Genomic DNA, 20,618 nt, shown 5'->3' on the forward strand with positions numbered 1-20,618 from the left:
TTTCCTGTTTGCCCAGCATGGAGCACTATCAGCACAGGTGACCATGCAGTCCCAGAATCAAAAAAGAGCTCCAGCATGGACCGTACGGGAGATACTGAATCTGATCTCTGTATGGGGAGATGAATCTGTTCTATCAGAACTCCGTTCCAAAAGACGAAATGCCAAAACATTTGAAAAAAAATCTCCAAGGTCATGATGGACAGAGGCCACAACAGGGGCTCAACACAGTGCTGCGTGAACCTTAAGGAGCTGAGACAAGCATACCAGAAAGCCAAATAATCAAATGGACACTCATGGAGGGAGGGGCGACTGACGACTGTAGCTATCCCACAGTTCCCGCACTCTCCAAAAACCATTTGAATTCTTGGCTGAGCTCCTGAAGGGTCAAAAACATTGTCATGGGTGGTTCAGGGAATATGTCGTCAGCCCCCCTTCCCCCTCCCTCTGTGAAAGCAAAGGGGAAAAAATCATTTATCACCTTTTTTCAATGTCACCGTATGTCTACTGGATGCTGCTGGCAGACGTGGTGCTGCAGCGCAACACAGCAGCATCCCCTTGTCTTGCCTTGCCGACGGCAGACAGTACAGTAGGACTGATATCAGTCATCATCGTCCTGTGGGTGCTCCTGGCTGGCTTCAGTGAGGTTGGCCGAGGGCGCCTGGGCAAAAATGGGAATGATTCCAGGTCATTTTCTTCTTTTAAGTTTTGTCTAGTGGAGATTCCATCCTGCCTGGAATATCATGGCAGCTGGAGGCTTCTGCCTCAGGCTGCTCTCCCAGTCAGCAGCACCGCGCGGTCGCGCCTACCCCTTGCTACCAGGGCTCACAATCAGATACTTAGACCTCTACATTTTGCTGCAAATAAAAAAAATTAAGCTGCCGTTTAGAACTGTCCCCCAACATACATATCCTGGGACATTTTGTATTTTACCAGTGTCAACCAAAGGCCCACACACAAATGGAGATTCAGTCCTGCCTGTTCTTCTATCCTAGTGCTTGTCACAGATTCCCATTTTCAGCTATAGGCTGAGCAAGTGCAGAATGGTGGTTCACTCTACTTCGCTGTAAGCCAACCGCCCTCTCCTCCCCCCTTTGATCTCTGCTTGCAGAGGCAATAAAGTCAGTGTTGTTTCTTATTCATGCATTCTTTATTACTTCAGCACACAAATGGGGGGATAACTGCTACAGTAGCCCAGGAGGGGTGGGGGAGGAGGAGGGAAGCAACGGGTGGGGTTGTTGCAGGGGCACCCCCTAGAATGGCATGCAGCTCATCATTTCTGCAGGATGGCTGGGGCTCTGACCTGGAGCGGCCATTTGCCTCTCTGGTTCTTTAGTAGACTTGCCTGATATTCTAGGCAGGACTGACTCCCTATTAGACAAAACTTAAAGAAGAGAATGAGCTGGGGACTCATTCCCATTTTTGTCCAGGCACCCCCAACTGACCTCACCGAGGCCAGCCAGGAGCACCCATGACAGCAGCAGATGGTACGGTACGCAGCAGATGGTACAGTATGACTGGTAACCGTCATTGCCAACTTGCAAAGCAGCAGATAGTACAGTAGGGCTGGTAATCGTCTTTGCAAAGGCAAGGGGATGCTGCTGTGTATGTGCTATGGCGTGTGCCCGGGCAATCCAGGGAAAAGGGCAAGAAATGATTGTCTGCCGTTGCTTTCAGAGGGAGGATTGACTGACGCCATTTACCCATAACCACTCGTGACAAATTTTTGGCCCCATCAGGCATTGGGATTTCAACCCAGAATTCCAATGGGCGGGGGAGACTGTGGGAACTATGGGATAGCTACCCACAGTGCAACGCTCCAGAAGTCAATGCTAGCCTTGGTACATGGATGCACACTGCCAAGTTAATGTGCTTAGTGTGGTCGCATGCACTCGACTTTATACAATCTGTTTCCAAAAATCGATTTCTGTAAAATCGGAATAATCCCATAGTATAGACATACCCTAAGAGAAGTTAAAACTACTGTCCTTACGGGAGGTGTTGGCAATGACCCAGGCCATCTCTTTAATCTGTGGACACTAACGGCCATCTACACAGGAAGCACTATTTCAAATTTTCATCAGAAAGTTAGTTTGTCAAGTGGCTGTTGGGTACAAATTCCTGTTTAAAAAGAAAGAGAGATTGAACAAGTTTAAAAAATAATGTAACAAATATATTTCCATTCAATCTTGATCTTTTCAATGCCATTTTCCCTTGTCCTGCTATGAATGATTTGCAGAGGAAGGATACATTGCATAAAGCTTTGCAGATTTTTTGTTTAAAAGCCTATTGTTAGTAATAAGATTCAAACTAAGGAACCTGGATCCAAATAGGTGCTGAGCATAGTTTAGTCACAAAGCTTACAGGTAGGGCTTAGTCCTTGGTTTCTGGAATGGGGCCATACATAGTTCATTCTTGTCTACACTTTCACCTTAAAATATTCAGCTGCTTCTGTTGCTAAAATTCATGAATATTTTCATAGGGTTGACAGTGACTAATAAGCTAAAATAAAATGTAAGTTACTGTTTCAGTGTAAGAGCTTTGGGCCTTTATCAAGACCACTGTATGGGCTAATTCATCTACTGCTTGCTGCTTCTGCGTATAAAAAAAAAATCACTTTTTAAACTGAAGTCTTCATTTCACTGTATTTATTAAGGCTGTAAGAAGTTCACACCAAGATATTTATTGTATTAATCTGATGGTGAAGAAGAACATAATCAATTTGCCTTTGACAATACCTTAAAGGAACTAAAATAAACATGAAAAGGTTTGCAAGACCTGGAAGCAGTGGCAGGTTAGCCACTGGGCCAACAGGGCCTATGCCTAGGGGTCCTGGAAAAAATGGGCACCCTTGTACCCCGGGGGCTTTCCCCCCTCCGACCAGCCAGTGCTCCTGCTATGGGTCGGGGCATGGGGCATATTGAATTTTTTGTAAATAACTTTCCCCCTAGAGTCATAGCTGTAAACACAGGACTGAGAAGATGAATGAAAGATTGTCTAACAAAAATAATGCCTATTTGGTCAAGTATTTTATACAGCTGGTGTGAGGCAGGGGCCCAAATTACTGAGGGCTCCCACTCCGCTAGTCACAATCTTAATAAGGCTCCAGTCAGCATGTGAATTAGCTTCATTTATGGTTAAAGCTTTATTAGTGATAAGTGAGTGGAATCAATCAATATTGAAGGTACTTTAGACAAAGTACTAGCAAATAATAATAGTTTATTTTATAAGGCACAGAAAGATAATAGTTTTGTTTAAAGGCACACTTAAGGTTGAGAAGCTCAAAACTTTATCTGATATACCATTTCACCATTAGGATCTTGAAGCACAAAGGGATATTTTCATTGGTCTCAGTGGGTTTTGGATCAAATAATGGTCCCAGTCCAATAAACTCTTGGGAAATGACTTTAAGAAGTACCAAGCAGACATGACTAGAGCTGATCAAATTTTTTCCATTCAAGATGGTATTTGACAAAAATGGTTTTTTTAGTCAAAACTGAAATTCCAACAGGAAATGTTCATTTTCAGTTATTTTGTGGTTTTTGATAAAATAAAAAACCCCAGAAAGCCCTAAACTAGATTTAAAAAGATACCAACTCCTCCCCCCTGCCAAAAACAAACAACCAAACAAACCCCCAGAAAAATTGCACCAACTGGATGAAAACTTTCAGTATAATCAAAAAGTGTTTGCCCAACCAACTGAACTATTTTGGTTGCCAAGCCAGATGCATTTTGAAAATATTTCAGCTGCCAAAATATTTTCAGTTTTCAAAAACATTTAGTAGATTTTTTTTTAAATCTACATTTTAAAATTTTTGTTGAAATGATTCTTGGCAGAAAATACGACAAACTAGTTTCCTGATCAGCTCTACACATTACTCCAATTGAAGTCAATGGGAATTCTGGGTTCTCAGCTTTTCTGAAAATGTGCTTTTATAATCCAGAGGGCTACTCAAATGAGTGAAGTTATCCAGGTACTTAAGTGTTTGCAGGATTAGGGACTTTTAGGGGGAGGGTTTTATTTTTTAAGTCCTGAACTCCAATCTACAATAAATCAGTTTATATGGAAATGCAATGCAGGGGACAAAAATCAAGACAAGACAGAGATTTCATGTTCAAGGGGGTATTGAAGAAAGGGTTACAAATATTTTTAACATGATGAATAAAATACATCGGTTGTGCCTTCTCAAAAAACAGCCTGGATTGAAAATATTAATATGCTGAACAAAATACTCAGGATTTGAATGTACACAAGGGTTCCATTGGTACCTAAGCCAAGATTTAGTTGTGTGAAGCTCAACGTTTCTTCCATGTTTTGAAGGATAGAAAAGGTAAAATCTTTCTATAAATCGATTCTGAAGAGCAATTACTCCAGGTTGTTATTGAGGACAAAAAAAAACAAAACAAAAAAACAACTCTCTCCTCCTAAATTCCCATGTTTGAAAATATGCAAACATTGCTGTTTTGCTTAAAAGAAGGAGATTTGCCTTTATAGCCTAGGATGCTTTGAAGTGCTGTCCAGTCTGCTACTTTATACAGTACTTTAAATTGGGATAATATAAGAGCATCAGAAGATCAAACCAATTCACTGTTTCCAAAAACATTGGTAGCACTGTAACTGGCTCAGTTTAATAGCCAGGATAGAGGAAGACAAGTTCAAAGCAGAGATGATAAACTTAGGCTCCAGTAATATACAGGCTACCAAAGTTACATTACACAGCTCCAAGGAGAACCATTTATATTCACTTCAAAACTCAAATAAAGCGTGAACAACAAAGAGGTTGTAAAGGTCAAGGGGATTGATAAATATTTAGAACTGACCATTTCTTCCCTGTGCTTATCAGAAATTTACCGCAGTCTTTGGGCTGAAAGAAACAGGGCAATTTTTCAAATAAAACAAGGATCATTTGGATGAAGACCTCTATTCCAAGATAAATATTTACTACTCCACGCAGTCTTAAAACAAACAGCCAGTTTTAAAAAGAGTAAGCAAATGTACCTAATAACTGGGCAGATTCAAGATCATTGGAGACTTTAGGTTTCCCAGTTTGGGCCTGATCCAAAGCCTCGTGGAGTCAATGGGAGTCTTTCCTCTGATTTGAGTGGGCTTTGGATCAGACTCTTCATTTAAATGTTAATCCATCATCATTACTTATATCACCTAGGGGTCCCAGCTGAAATGAGGGTACCAATTACTATATACCAAACAGATAGTAAGAGACAGCCTTTTCCCCCAAACCCTTGCAATCTAACTAGACAAAGTGTGAAGGAGGAAGTATTACCAGCCCTAATTGAGGAATGGAGGCACAGAGATATTAAGTGACTTGCCAACAATCACACCCCCTAGTCCTTCTATTCTCAACCCCCTACCTCCTCAAAAATGGTTTCTTTTGACATTGAGATACATGCTAGCTGGCATGGGAAACACCAGTGTGTAGTGTAGTTGTAGGTATGTCAGTCTCAGGATATTAGAGAGACAAGGTGGGTGAGGTAATATCTTTTATTGGACCAACTTATGTTGGTGGGTGAGAGAGAGATGTTTTTGAGCCACACAGAGCTCTTCTTCAGCTCTGTGTGGCTCAAACACGTCTCTCTTTCTGTCTCCCCAATACAAGTTGGTCCAATAAAAGGTATTACTCACCCACCTTATGGGAAATACTGAGTGGAGAGGGCAAGAAGCTCTGAGTTTCAGCTGAAATTCTTCTTAGTGTTTGGGTTAGGGAGATAATTTACTCTTTTGATAAGTTAGCAGGATTTTTGGCCAGGCCCTCTCACCCAAGAAAGGCTTTGAAACCCACCTCGTTGTCAAAGACATATGGAGTACTGCCTTGGGAATATGCTGGCAAGCTCCCTTCCTGTTGCAGTACCAGGCCTATTCTTCTTATAGCATTCACTTCCCCTCTTCCCCCAACACGTTTCCTTCTTCACCGAATTTCAGCGAGTGTTTGCAGGATCATCCTTCCCCCCTCCCCCCGCCCCGACCAGTATGAAGACTAAATCATTTATACTCATCAACTTCTCCAAACTGACCTAATTAAGTCTAATTAGCTGATTCCCTGAGGTGGGACTTTAATATCTAAAGGTAAAATCTCATTTATTCCTAGTTTAGCCGAAGAAGCCAAACACTGCTCATACTAACTTTGTCTCTCAGCCACTGAATTTCTGCTATTAAAACAACCAGGGAAAGCAACCTCTAACAAGGCTGGTTCTTTGAGACAAATATAATTTTAAAACAAAAAAAACAAAACCAAAAATACCTTAAAAAACACCCAAACCATGATCTATTGCAGCCTTAAGAGAAGACAAACCAAATATGGCACAACAATAAATAGTAAAGCCTGATCATTTTACTTTCTATGACACAAAAATGCATCAAAAACATGTGCTAACAATCTTTAAAACTGTTATTAATTACTCTGTACATAAAAATAAGCTAACCAATGCTTGTTAAAGGGGAAAAACACACACACACACACACACACACGTATAATATTCTGGACTAGATGCTAAACTGATGTGAAGGGTCAATTTTTACATGGGTTATAAACCCATGAAATAGGGGTTTCTCTTAACACAGTTCTTAAACCTTTAACTACAATGGCACTTACGGTGTTGCTGTGACATACATAATACATAGTTTCTAGACAGTTAACACTGGAGAGGGACCCAGTTCACAAACCCAGTTCCAATTATCCCTGAAGAACTCCAGAAAAAAATTGAACCTGGAACTACATGTACATTTTGTGGCTGTCCCTTTATCGTGGGTTCAACCAAAACCAAAACCTGAAAAAATTGATATAGAAGACCCTGCATCTTTAGATATTATTTACCTGTAAAATAAATATGCGTGAGTTAAAAAAAAGCAAGCAAACAAATAAAAACAAAGCTTAAATTTCTTGCAGATGTTATATGCAGTGTAGTTGTAGCTGTGTCAGTTGCATGATATTAGAGACAACGTGGGTGAGGTAGTATCTTTTATTGGACCAACTTCTGTTGGTGAGAGACACAAGCTTTCAAACAACACAGACCTCTTCTTCAGGTGTGAGAAAATTATAAAAAAAGACAAAAAAAATCACCCTATCACCAGTGGGTGAACACTTCACAAAGCAATGACTCTATAGTTGACTTATCAGTCCCTCATATTCAAAGGAAACCTGCACACGTCCAAAAGATGAGCCTGGGAGCTTAAATTCATTATTCTGCTAGACACTAAAAATCATGGACTGAACAGAGACACTGGCTTTAAGGTTTAGTACGACAATCTGTAACCCATTAACCCTCCTCTTTTTTGTCCTCTGACTGCAGAGGTCTTTAACAGGCCATGCTATCTTGAATGGTCCCTGTGACTCTGTATCCCGAAATGCTTTATGGGAATATGACATAGCTGGAATATGACCTACTGAACCTATCTATGCTACATATGCTATGTAACATATCTATATAAAGGTAATGCTCTACTGAATCTATTAATCCTATCTGCATGCATGTATCATTTTTGTATTCAAAGTTAATATTGGCTGTGTACTGGCTTGATTGCTAAATAACCTTAGTAGAGCATTTGGTTAGTTTCTGGAGAAAAGGAATGTTGAAGTTAAGTACCTGATCAAGAAACACTTAAAGGACAATGAATCTTGGAATGCTCCAATCCACATAAGAAGTCTACTTGAGGACATTCAAGGTAGCATGTGACCCCTGGCTGCTACCTGGTAAGATACTGTGAATCATGCATGGACATGTGACTTGCCCAGATGACTCCAGAACACCATCTTGGAGCTGGACTTTGCATAGGAGAGAGGAGGGGGTCTCCACCCACAGGAGAAAGTCTATTTAAGCCAGTGGGAAACCCTTCCATTTTGTCTTCAGCTGGCTAAAGAAAGAGCCTCTCCACCCCTCAGGATACTTGGAAGAAACTGGAACAAAGGGCAGTCACTGCAAGGGGTGTGAGTGATTGCTGGACCCAGGCCGGAAAGAGATTAGCCTGTAAAAGGGAGCATTCTGGAACCGGTGAGGATCTTATCTGTATTCAGTTTGATTAGACATAGATTTGCATGTTTTATTTTATTTTGCTTGGTAACTTAACTTTGTTCTGTCTGTTACTACATGGAACCACTTAAATCCTACTTTCTGTATTTAATAAAATCACTATTTACTTATTAATTGGCCCAGAATATGTATTAATACCTGGGGGAGCAAACAGCTATGCTTATCTCTCTATCAGTATTATAGAGGGCGAACAATTTATGAGTTTACCGTGCATAAGCTTTATACAGGGTAAAATGGATTTATTTGGGTTTAGACCCTACTGGGAGTTGGGCATCCGAGTGTTAAAGACAGGAACACTTCTGTGAGCTGTTTTCAGTGAAACCTGCAGCTTTGGGGCAAGTAATTCAGACTCTGGGTCTTTGCTGGAGCAGGTGGGCGTGTCTGGCTCAGCAAGACAGGGTGCTGGGATCCTGAGCGGGCAGGGAAAGCAGGAGCAGAGGTAGTCTTGGCACATCGGGTGGCAGCTCCCAAGGGGGGGTTCTGTGATCCAACCCTTCACAGTTCCATATAATATGTGTTAACTATTTATGCTAAGGAATTTGTTCCACTTTGCATTTTGCTGTGAGCAGGGAGTACCTTTCCCAGATGTCAAGAGCAGCTGTGTGTGTCTTGAAAGCTGGTGTCTATCACCAGTAGAAGTTGGTCCAATAAAAGATATTACTTCATCCACCATGTCTCTCTTACAGATGTTACAGCAGAGTTCCAACATATCAGGTAGTAATTATGATTCCATACATAGAATTTTTAACAAGTCACTATAAAACATTTGTCTGCCTTATACTACAAAGATGGTGTTTAAAATACACCTCTACCTTGATATAACGCAGTCCTCGGGAGCCAAAAAAAAAAATCTTACCGCGTTATAGGTGAAACCGCATTATATCAAACTTGTTTTAATCCGCCGGAGTGCGCAGCCCCGCCCCCCGGAGCACTGCTTTACCGCATTATATCTGAATTTGTGCTATATCGGGTCGCGTTATATTGGGGTAGAGGTGTATTACACATGATTTTCTATGCTATGGTCCAGGTATATATATACAGCCGTTTTACATACGCTGTCCTGAATATTCATGCAAATACACATTTTGCATACACACAGTTCAATCACTGTGTAGTTAGCCCTGTGATATATAACCAAAGACTTGTGCACGTGCATACAGTAGTGTGTATACAAAATAGCAGCAAAGATGCATACATAGACCCCAGAGCGGAAAACCAAGCCCTATTCATTCCAGTGGAGAAGGTTCAATGTCCAGTGTTCGATTTCTGCTATTTTTTAAAAATTAGATTTTCAATTAGTAGTTAGACTTCTTGCATATGTATTCAGTAAACTTCAGCTGCTTTATGTTCTGGATTTGTGCAGCGTTGTCTCGGTGGGAAAACAAAAAACAAAACAAAAACACGGGCTCCTGGAGAAAGGTAAGTTTTAAGCCTGAGCAAGCCAATGTGACTCATTCTACGATCTTAGGCAAGTTGCTTAAACTCCTTGTTACACATTCAACCCATCAGGAAAAAATGGGTCTCAAGGGAATGACCTCAGTGAGAACTGGAGCTGGGATTTTCCACGGACAGTTCTTGCAACTGTCTTGCACAGACAAAAGCAGCTACAGATTCTCTTTGACTTCTTATAACGGAATAATGGTTTTTGTCCTTTTAATAAACCTCTTCCACATTGATTATGGGTGCCTTAAAGAGCGACATCATTCAAGTGGAAAGTTGTATTTGGAAATAGATTAAGTCTTCTAGCTACTCTTCATAGTCCCAATTATGATACTTACCCTGCTGATGAGTCATAGACATTTGAACTCAGAGAAGAACTTATGACCGCCTACGAGCTAGGAATTCATTAAGTATTGAACGAACTGACACTGTAGGACAGCCGTTGCTGTCTGTGGCTTTCAGAAACAGCTTGATTAGCATATATATTTGTGACAACATCCTCTACACTTCTCCATGGAGTTTATATTTTCCTTTATGGGATTTTTTATCTTTTTAATTTATAGGACAAACATTTCCACTGCCACTATGTTCTAATTCTGGCTCTAAAACACAGCTAAAAGGGATACTTTAGCTGAAATGTATTGGACGCATTAAATGGATGAATGTCCCAACCCTAAATTATACAAGATGGTGACCAGACCACGACACAGACGTAACAATTACAATTACCTTGCCTGATGAAAGTTTCAAGGTAAGCACAGGACCTTTATCATAAATCTCAGTGTATAGCTCTAGTGAGCAGCAGTCCAAGAAGAAAACTATGCTAATAAAGAAACCCTTAAGAGTTGACCTTCGCTATCAAGTTTGCTTTAAAAAAAATGACTAAGAAGGCGATTGTAATAATGCAAATAACAGGAAACTCCTCAATATATTGCTTGTAGGTAGGACAGATTCAACTGATAAATATAAAGTCCAGTCTGTTTAATTACATTTGTGTATTAGGTAGGTCAGCTAGAACTCTGTCATTGTACCTGAGCCTAGATGAAAAGAAGTCTCCTTCCTAGAGCTTGACCCACCCCACTGCATTGATACTGAGGTACTGTTTTAACCATTCTCTCCCTCCTAAGTGAAGCTCATTCCTTCAGTATTGTACAGAGCTGATTGTTTAATTTTAATACAAGAAACACAAAGTCTATAGTGAGCCACAAGTCTCAGTTGAGTTATACGTTAGAACTTACTATCCCCATTTGGTGGTTAGCATTACTGCTATTATTCATAGCTCAGCCATCTTTGTTGAGTGGTTCAGTTAACTTTTAAAACATTTCTGGATGAAAATAGAAGCTTATCTTGTCAACTGCACAACTTTTCACATACATTTACGTAAATCAGAAAGCGAGGTCACTGGGGAATGTGCTTTTAGGCACGTACTTCTATTTTCACAGCTATATTTGAACTGAGTACAAGTTCTGGCAGCACATTTTAAATATCAGTGAAGTTTTGGGGATTAGCTTTTCTTTCACAATAATGTAAGAGATGCAAATCTGAAATAGAAAAGCTGGAAATACCATCATCTTGTTAGATGTCCAGCCTGAGAGCTCAGTCTTACAGGGTAGTTATTACCTCTTGGTCAGGTCTGAGGTGGCTTAACTACATGTGACTTAAAGAGAGCTGGTGGCATTCCCAGGAGGTGATCAGCACCTTGAAGGCCTGGGCCCTGATTTTATAGACTCAGGTTCAGATTATTTTGGAAGCTCATATGGTTATGAAAACCGAGGCGATTCATTCAAACTACATCCAAACTGCAATGCTTCTGAGGTTGGCTTGTAGCTAATGTAGATATGACAACGGAATGCAGTACGTAACTTGTGAACGATGGAGAAGTCTATTTTGCAAAGAGAAAAAGGCAAAGCACATCACTTTCAAACAAAAAGAGGTCATGATTCATTTTATTAATTGATAAATTCCTTGTAGTCAGCCCCATCATAATTAATTCCCCAAAGCTAATTTAATTTTAATTATTGAAATAGTCAATCATATGAAAATTAATTAACAATTGAAGCATAATAATCAGCTGCATACATCTGGCTCACAATATTGTTCTATTGCTTAAAGTGACAATTGCTTTGAAAGCCATTCATCAGAGTCAAAATGATTCTGACATCTCAGTAATAACCAAGCATCATACTGACAAGTCTCCACATTCATCAGATCCATGTGAATGTGGATTCACTACACATTTTAAAAGAAAATTGGTACATATGTTACCCAGATGATTTAAACACGCTAAAACATAAAGACCTCATAATTGAAGTGTCTGGTTATACCAGGGGTGGGCAAACTACGGCCCGGGGGCTGTATCCGGCCCTTCAGGTGTTTTAATCCAGCCCTCGAGCTCCCATCAGTGAGCGGGGTTGGGGGCTTTCCCTGCTCTGGCACTCCAGACAGGGAGCAGGGTCAGGGGCTTGCCCCAATCCTCATGTGCCATGGATCCGCACAGCTCCCGGAAGCAGCAGCATGTTCCCCTTCTATGCATATGGGAAGCCAGGGTGCTCCATGCAGTGCCCCCACCCCAAGCACCATCCACCCAGCTCCCATTGGCCGGGAACCACAGCCAGTGGGAGCTGCAGCGGTGGCACCTGCATACAGGGCAGTGTGCAGAACTGCCTGGCTGTGCCTCCACGTAGGAGCTGGAGGCAGGGACATGCCACTGCTTCAAGGAGCTGCTTGAGGCAAGTGCCACCCGGATCCTGCACCCCTGACCCCCTTCTGCACCCCAACCCCCTACCCCAGCCCTCATCCCCCTCCTAACCCCTCAGTCCCAGCCCAGAACACCCTCCTGGACCCCCAGCTCCACCACAGAGCCTGCACCCCCAGCTGGAGCCCTTACCTCCCCCCCCTGCACCCCAACCCACTGTCCCAGCCCAGAGCCCCCTCCCAGACCCTGAACTCCTCATTTCTGGCCCCACCACAGAGCCCACACCCCCTCCCACATCCCAACCCCAATTTCATGAGCATTCATGGCCTGCCATACAATTTCCAGATGTGGCCCTCGGGCCAAAAATTTGCCCACCCCGGGTTATACTGATGACTGCAAATCCAGATCAAGATATTTCCTACATTTAATATTAATTCCTTGCTAATTAATGCTTAATTCTGGTCTCTGTATCCATGTGTCCTAAACTCAGTCTATAAGTCCACATATGTTAAATGCCATGTCCTCTACATTCCTCTAACAGAGTCATTTTGGGGTGTGTGGAATACAAGCCTGTACATATCCTGTGCAGCTGATCCTCAGTGGCTGAACTTAAGTCATACAAATGGAACAAACATTAACAAGTCTAATAGCCTTAAAGATGCAGTACATCTGATCATGATATTTGGTAAAGGTAGGTAGGTGGAGATGTCAGAATTCTCTGAAAGCTCAGTATTCTGGTTGAAGTTATGTTTAACTAGCTGGATACCAGCTATGTGGATGTTATCTGAGAACTGGCTCATTTCTAGGTTTATACAATAGCTTAATTGCAAAGCAAGAAAATAAAGTAAATTAAGCAGAGATTTAAATACTGAATATTCCCACTAGATACATTGCACACAGGACTTTAAGGCCTGATCCAGCTGCATTAAAAGTTGACCTATACTTACTCCTTTAATACAGAAATAATTTTTTGCTAGCCTCATTAGAACCCATTTCCCTTCCTCCCTGTAAAATATTCTCCCAGAAATTCTTGGTGTTCAGAAGATGTCCCAGAATGAGATATCACAAGTACCAGAAACTCATTACAATCACTGCAATTCAAGGTATGTATGTTGTCACAGAATTTGCAACAACTCACTCAATTAGCTTGTGAATTATGTGAAATTTATGCATACAGATGAACATAAATGTGTGCCCAATGATAAAACAGAAAAAAGAAAAGGTCAGTTCTGAAAGGGAAAGATCATTCAATTTCTATCAGTAGTCAACACTAGCTCTTTTTATACTTTTGGCTCAGGAACAACCCAAAGATGCTTGGATATCAGGTGATAAACACAGAATTAGCTAGAAAGATAAAAACATAGCAAAGAGTAAGTCCATGCATCCTGTATAATAGTTCTGAAGACACATTAATCAATGCAGTAAATTCAGCTCTACCATTTTGGTATCTTCCTAGGGTGACCAGATAGCAAGTGTGAAAAATCAGGACGGGGGAGGGGGGTAAATAGGCACCTATATAAGAAAAAGCCCCAATTATCAGGACTGTCCCTATAAAATTGGGACATCTGGTCACACTATATCTTCCTGCTAAGGTCCCCATCCTGCTGCCCTTACGCATGTGGATAGTTCTGTACTCAGAGAATTTCAGGGAGACTACTAACAGGACCACTCCATTAACAAGTATTTGTCATTTATGGCCATGATACTAATGCCGCATCAGAAGCAAAAAACAAAACAAAACAAGGTTCTCTATCAGTAAAGTGCAATTAATTGTTGGCCTTAATTTTGGATCTCTTGCTAAGGGATGTAATAGCAGTGGACTTTATTTATTTGTTTAGTAAATGTTATAATACATGCAAAATGGCAGCAGTTCAATACTGAATTGCTATTGAAAAATTTGACAGTGCTTTTCCAAAGTGACTAAAGAGATTAGTGAAAGTGCCAAGTGTCCACTTAGCTCATTTATTGCCAGAAAATGTGTTAGTGACTCCGTGATTGAATTTTTTTTAAGTCCTTAAATGACTTGATAATGGATGGAATTGCCGACAGAACATATTTTCTGATGTGATATTTACAAAATTACAAATATATATTGCAACACAAAACTTAACTTTTTAGTCTAAAGTTGCTAGACTGCCTATTTTGTCTCCCTCAAAGAAAATGGTAAAATGAAAGAAATGAAGTCACGAGTTTCAAAAGTAGTGATATGAGGTGTCTCAAATGTTGGGTGCCCAGCTTGACATACTTTATAAGGGCCTGAAAATTAGTGTCAAAGCTAGCAGATCCCACCCCAGACAAATAGATGGCGGCTGCCAAGTAGAATGTGGTGATTATGAGAACTAGCAAATGCCCGTGGGAAAATAGCTTTTACAATGAAAAATGCCAAGTAAATGATGCACCCAAATGGCAGTGATGAAAATTGTTATGCAGGCTCAGAGCCTGTACAGCCAAAGAGTGACAGTAGGTCAGATTTTGCCACCTTCACTCATATTGAATAGTGCCTTATTCCACTTGTAGTCCTATTCCTTCCAGTGGGAATACTGAAGGAGTAAACGTGCCACAGCTCAGGGCATTACATCTGTATTTCCCTTAAGTGGTTCAAAATAATAGAACCTGCAAGCATGCTAATAAGTTTACCCAGCTGTCTCCTTCAAACCCCTAAAGGAGTCTCTCTTTTGGTCACAAGTTCATAACAGCCTTAGATGAGAACTAGCACACATGGTCCCTTCTTTAGGCAATTTGGAGGTCTTTGAATGAGGGTCTTCAGGAGAAAGTAATCAGTACACAATAGGTTTCTCTTCCCAGGCTGCATCTTCAAAATGATGGATTACAAGTGGATCATTTGAATTCCTCTCATCCCTAAGCATCTCCTATGAAATTCACTTCACACACATTGTCCCAAAATGTCCTTTGAAGTTATTAATATCGCCCAAAGAATGCATTAATCCTATCTTCCTGCTAAAGAAATCCCATACAGTCCCACAATAGTACATAAACATTTGCATTTTCAATATTCTGAACTTCAAAGATGTCAAACTTAATTCAATAGGGTTTTACTTAATTCAGTAAGGGTTGTCCAGGATATTGTCATACCTGTCACATAAGGTATTTACTATTCAGCATGAATAAGTGTAGGAGACTCTAAACTGATGCTACCAACAGATTATAAGATGACTAAGGATCACTGACAGCAGTAAACTAGTGCACAAGATTTAAAAACAGAAGATTATTTGAGAAAGAAACTAAATCTAGTAATTATTTTTCTCCTTTGCAGATGAATATGCTGATAAGGAACCATTCTCTTGCTTACATGCTGGTAAAGGAGCTGCTCCAATTGTGAGGGTATTACACCATATTTAAAGGTTATCTATGGGCATCTATTACAACATTTTCCCAGCTACATGTGGTGTTAATAGGTGGTACCAGACTGACAGCCCTGGAAACTCAAGTCTTCTGTTTACTCGCACAACCTGTACAGCAAAAAGTAGCAGAGCAAGTTTCTCCACCTGACACCATCCTGCCAATGTGCCTCAGTACTGACCACTAGGGATGAGAGTCTATTTCCATTCAAACCCCGGACACCTCACTAATACTGAAAATATGAGTGTGAAATGGTGCCAAGCTGTGACGGTGGTTTATGTGAACTTCACATCTGTAAGCAACACATTTCACATAGGCCACCAGACCACTGTTATGTTACATTGAGCTGTCACTAAGGAATTTATTTGAATTTGTGATGCAGAGGTGCAAAATTTAGCATCTCATTCATTACTTCTATCAAATCATAATTATTCTTTTCTGAAAGGTATGTTTGAAGAAGGTAGTCTGGTAAGAAAAACAGAAAGCTTCAGGAAAAAGCTTGTCAATTGTTTATTTTGTTACAAACTGAATTTGTGTTTTCGCATTCAACCTGAATTGAAAGCCAACCAAATTATCTTGGGAACTACATATTTAGCATTTACCTTTCCACTGACATCTTCATTATAGCCAGATAACTCGATGGCACATCAGTCTGTGTGGGCAATGGTCACATTAGGGAAGAAAACTACCAGAGCCTCACCCGGGATAGTGATTGGGGTGTGCTATAGACCGCCAGGATCTAGCTTGGAGACGGATAGAGAGCTCTTTAATGTTTTTAAGGAGGTAAACACTAATAGGAACTGCTTGATCATGGGAGACTTTAACTTCCCAGATATAGATTGGGAAACAAATGCTAGTAATAACAATAGGGCTCAGCTTTTCCTAGACGTGATAGCTGATGAATTCCTCCATCAAGTGGTTGCTGAACCGACGAGGGGGGATGCCATTTTAGATCTGATTTTGGTGAGTAATGAGGACCTTGTTGAGGAAATAGTTGTAGGGGACAACCTTGGCTCGAGTGATCACGAGCTAATTCGTTTCAAAATTAATGAGAGGATAATCAATATTGCATCTGAGACTAGGGTTTACGATTTCAAAAGGGCTAACTTTACTAAATTAAGACGACTAGTTAGGGAAGTGGACTGGACCAACATATTTAGGAATCTAAAGGTAGATGACGCCTGGGGTTACTTCAGGTTGAAATTGCAGGAGATGTCAGAGGCATGTATCCCGAGAAAGGGAAAACGGCTCGTAGGTAGCAGTTTTAGACCGAGCTGGATGACCAAGCGTCTTAGAGGGGTCATTAAGAAAAAACAGAAAGCGTACCGGGAGTGGAAAATGGGAGGGATCAGCAAAGAAACCTACCTTATTGAGGTCAGAGGGTGTAGGGATGCAGTGAGAAAGGCAAAGCGACGGGTGGAGATGGACCTAGCGAAGGGGATTAAAACCAATAGCAAAAGGTTTTTTAGCCATATAAATAGGAAGAAAACCAAGAAGGAAGAAGTGGGACCGCTTAAAACTTTAAACGGAGTGGAGATTAGGGATAATCTTGGAATGGCACAATATCTGAATGATTATTTTGCCACGGTCTTTAATGAGGCTAATGAAGGGCTAAGGAATAGTGATAGAGGGACCGATGGGAATGGAGATATGGGGGTAGACATTACGGTACCTGAGGTGGAGGCTAAACTTGAATAGCTTAACGGAAGTAAATCGGGGGGCCCGGATAATCTTCATCCTAGAATATTAAGGGAATTGGCGAGTGATATTGCTAGCCCGTTAGCGATGATTTTTAATAAATCTCTAAATTCGGGGATTGTACCGTTGGACTGGAGATTAGCTAATGTAGTTCCTATATTCAAGAAGGGGAAAAAAAGTGACCCGGGTAACTACAGGCCTGTTAGTTTAACATCTGTAGTATGCAAAGTAATGGAAAAAATTTTGAAAGAGAGAGTGGTTAAGGAGCAGGAGGCCGATGACAACTGGGATAGATTACAGCATGGATTTACGAAAGGTAGATCGTGCCAAACCAATCTGATCTCCTTCTTTGAGAAAGTAACAGATTTTTTTAGACAAGGGAAATGCGGTGGATCTAATATATCTGGATTTCAGTAAGGCGTTTGATACGGTACCGCATGAGGAATTATTGGTTAAATTGGAAAAGATGGGGATCGAAATGAAAATCCAGAGGTGGATAAGGAGTTGGTTAAAGGGGAGACTGCAGAGGGTAGTACTGAAAGGGGAACTGTCGGGTTGGAGGGGGGTTACCAGTGGAGTTCCTCAAGGTTCGGTTTTGGGTCCTATTTTATTCAATCTATTTATTGCTGACCTGGGAACCAAGAGTAGGAGTGGGCTGATAAAGTTTGCGGACGACACCAAGTTGGGAGGTATTGCCAATTCAGAGAAGGATCGGGATATCCTCCAGGGAGATTTGGATGACCTTGTAAACTGGAGTATTAGTAACAGGATGAAATTCAATAGTGAGAAGTGTAAGGTTATGCATTTAGGGATGACTAACAAGAATTTTAGTTATAAGCTAGGGACGCACCAGTTGGAAGTAACGGAGGAGGAGAAGGACCTGGGAGTCCTGGTTGATCGTAGGATGACTATGAGTAGGCAATGTGATGTGGCCGTTAAAAAAGCTAATGCGGTCTTGGGTTGCATTAGGCGGGGTATTTCTAGTAGGGATAAGGAAGTGCTAGTCCCGTTATATAAGGCGTTGGTGAGACCTCATTTGGAGTATTGTGTGCAGTTTTGGTCTCCCATGTTTAAGAAGGATGAGTTAAAACTGGAACGGGTACAAAGAAGGGCCACTAGAATGATCCGAGGAATGGAAGGCCTGTCGTATGACAGGAGACTTGAGGAGCTCGGTTTGTTTTCCTTAACCAAAAGAAGGATAAGGGGAGATATGATTGCACTCTTTAAATATATCAGAGGGATAAATACCAGGGAAGGAGAGGAATTATTTCAGCTCAGTGCTAATGTAGACACGAGGACAAACGGATATAAATTGTCAGTCAGGAAATTTAGGCTTGAAATTAGACGAAGGTTTCTAACCATCAGGGGAGTGCAATACTGGAACAGCCTACCGAGGGAAACAGTAGGGGCGAAGGACCTCCATGACTTTAAGATTAAGCTAGATAAGTTTATGGAGGAGATGGTATAATAGGATAACGGGCTTAGTCAATAGGTCAATTAAGTGCCAAACTGGTACTTAATTGGGTCAAATTGGGTCAATAATATGATATTCTTAACCTCTTTCAGAGGGTATGGCTGGAGAGTCTTGCCCGCATGCTCGGGGTTCAGCTGACCGCCATATTTGGGGTCGGGAAGGAATTTTCCTCCAGGGCAGATTGGCAGTGTCCCTGGAGGTTTTTCGCCTTCCTCCGAAGCATGGGGCAGGGGTCGCTTGCTAAAAGAGTGGGTAGATCGGCTAATGTGGCCTGCATCTTGCAGGAGGTCAGACTAGATGATCATAATGGTCCCTTCTGATCTTGAATTCTATGATTCTATGATTCTATGATCAGCTTTTCAATGCTAATTAATGTTAGAGTTATTTTACCTCATTACATTCATACTGTTAACTCACTTTGCTAATGTCACGCATCTGAATTGACATTCAGAGTCAGCGCATTTTTACCCCTTCCCTAAATAATGCTTACAGAAGCAAAGTCAATAAAAACCTTCTCGCCTAAGTTTCATGGTTGGTAAATATTTCATTAATGTATTTCCATGTACTGTAGCACTTTCATGGCTGCAATAACTACATAAATAAAGCTAGGCCCCAGCCCAAAAGATGAAATCCAGATTCAAATTTTCTCAAAGACCGACTGGTACATAGCTTCAAATTTTGCATTGGTTCATTATACATAAAGAAGCCAGCCGTGAGCTTTGTGTCTGGATCCAAAGTTCAGGGATGTTCAGATGCAGGAGTTTTGATTAAGATAGGTAATAATTGGAGATATACCAATCTCCTAGAACTGGAAGGGACCTTGAAAGGTCATCAAGTCCAGCCCCCTGCCTTCACTAGCAGGACCAATTTTTGCCCCAGATCCCTAAGTGGCCCCCTCAAGGATTGAACTCACAACCCTGGGTTTAGCAGGCCAATGCTCAAACCACTGAGCTATCCCTTCCACCCCTATTTAAAAAGATCCATTTTTAAATCTAAATTAGGCAGCATGGTCCAAGCTGTAGGGCAATGGACTTGAAGTCTAGAGAATCCATTCTATTTCCAGTTCTAATAGGCAACTCACCTATCTGTGTCTTATATTCTCCATCTGTAATGAAGGGATTGGTACTTACTGTCCATAGTAAAGGGCTTGGAGATCAATAGTTGAATTATTTTACTACACATCAGCTATATCCCCCTCCTAACTACAAAATGCCTGTTATTTAAGAGCTGGAGAGATACTACTATTGATGTAAATTCCTGTTAAACAGCATATTACATACACTGAAACTTGTCTTGATGAATCATCCAAAGGATTAACAAATACCAGTTGACTCTCGTACTTTTAACTCAAGGTGAAATAAAACTGATTGGAAATGATGTGAATACTGTAGATTAGTCATTTAGATGAATTATACTTCACATTTCATTGTACTTATCCTACCAAAAAACAGTCAGCATCATTATCTTTCCTTCATGCTGTTGGTCCATCTAAATGCTCTGATCCTACAATGGACAGGCAGAACTTGAATGAAAACTGAGACCTACTCAGTAAAATTCCCGTTGAATTCAATGAGATCAGAATTTCACCCCTCATGCCTGTGTGAATTCCCAGTAATTTCAGTGGAACTTCACATGGACATAAGGATTACTTTGCATGATTTAGGCTTAAATTATATGCAGGTGTATAGTCTTTCCAGTGTATCAAAGTCCACAGACCACAGAAATGTTTCAAAGTGCACCACGCCTATCATTTGAAATGGAAAGTAAGTCTGTATAATTTTGAAAAGCTAATATGACTGGGAAAAAAAATCATGAGTTGTGTACTGTGCGCCTGAATGCGGTAAAGCTGAAGGTCAAAGTTTAATATTGGTTTGTGCAATGTTAATCTGATTGTTATTCATGTGATGTATT

The sequence above is a fragment of the Mauremys mutica genome, chromosome 10 (genome assembly GCF_020497125.1).
Source record: "Mauremys mutica isolate MM-2020 ecotype Southern chromosome 10, ASM2049712v1, whole genome shotgun sequence".
Lineage (NCBI taxonomy): Eukaryota > Metazoa > Chordata > Testudines > Geoemydidae > Mauremys > Mauremys mutica.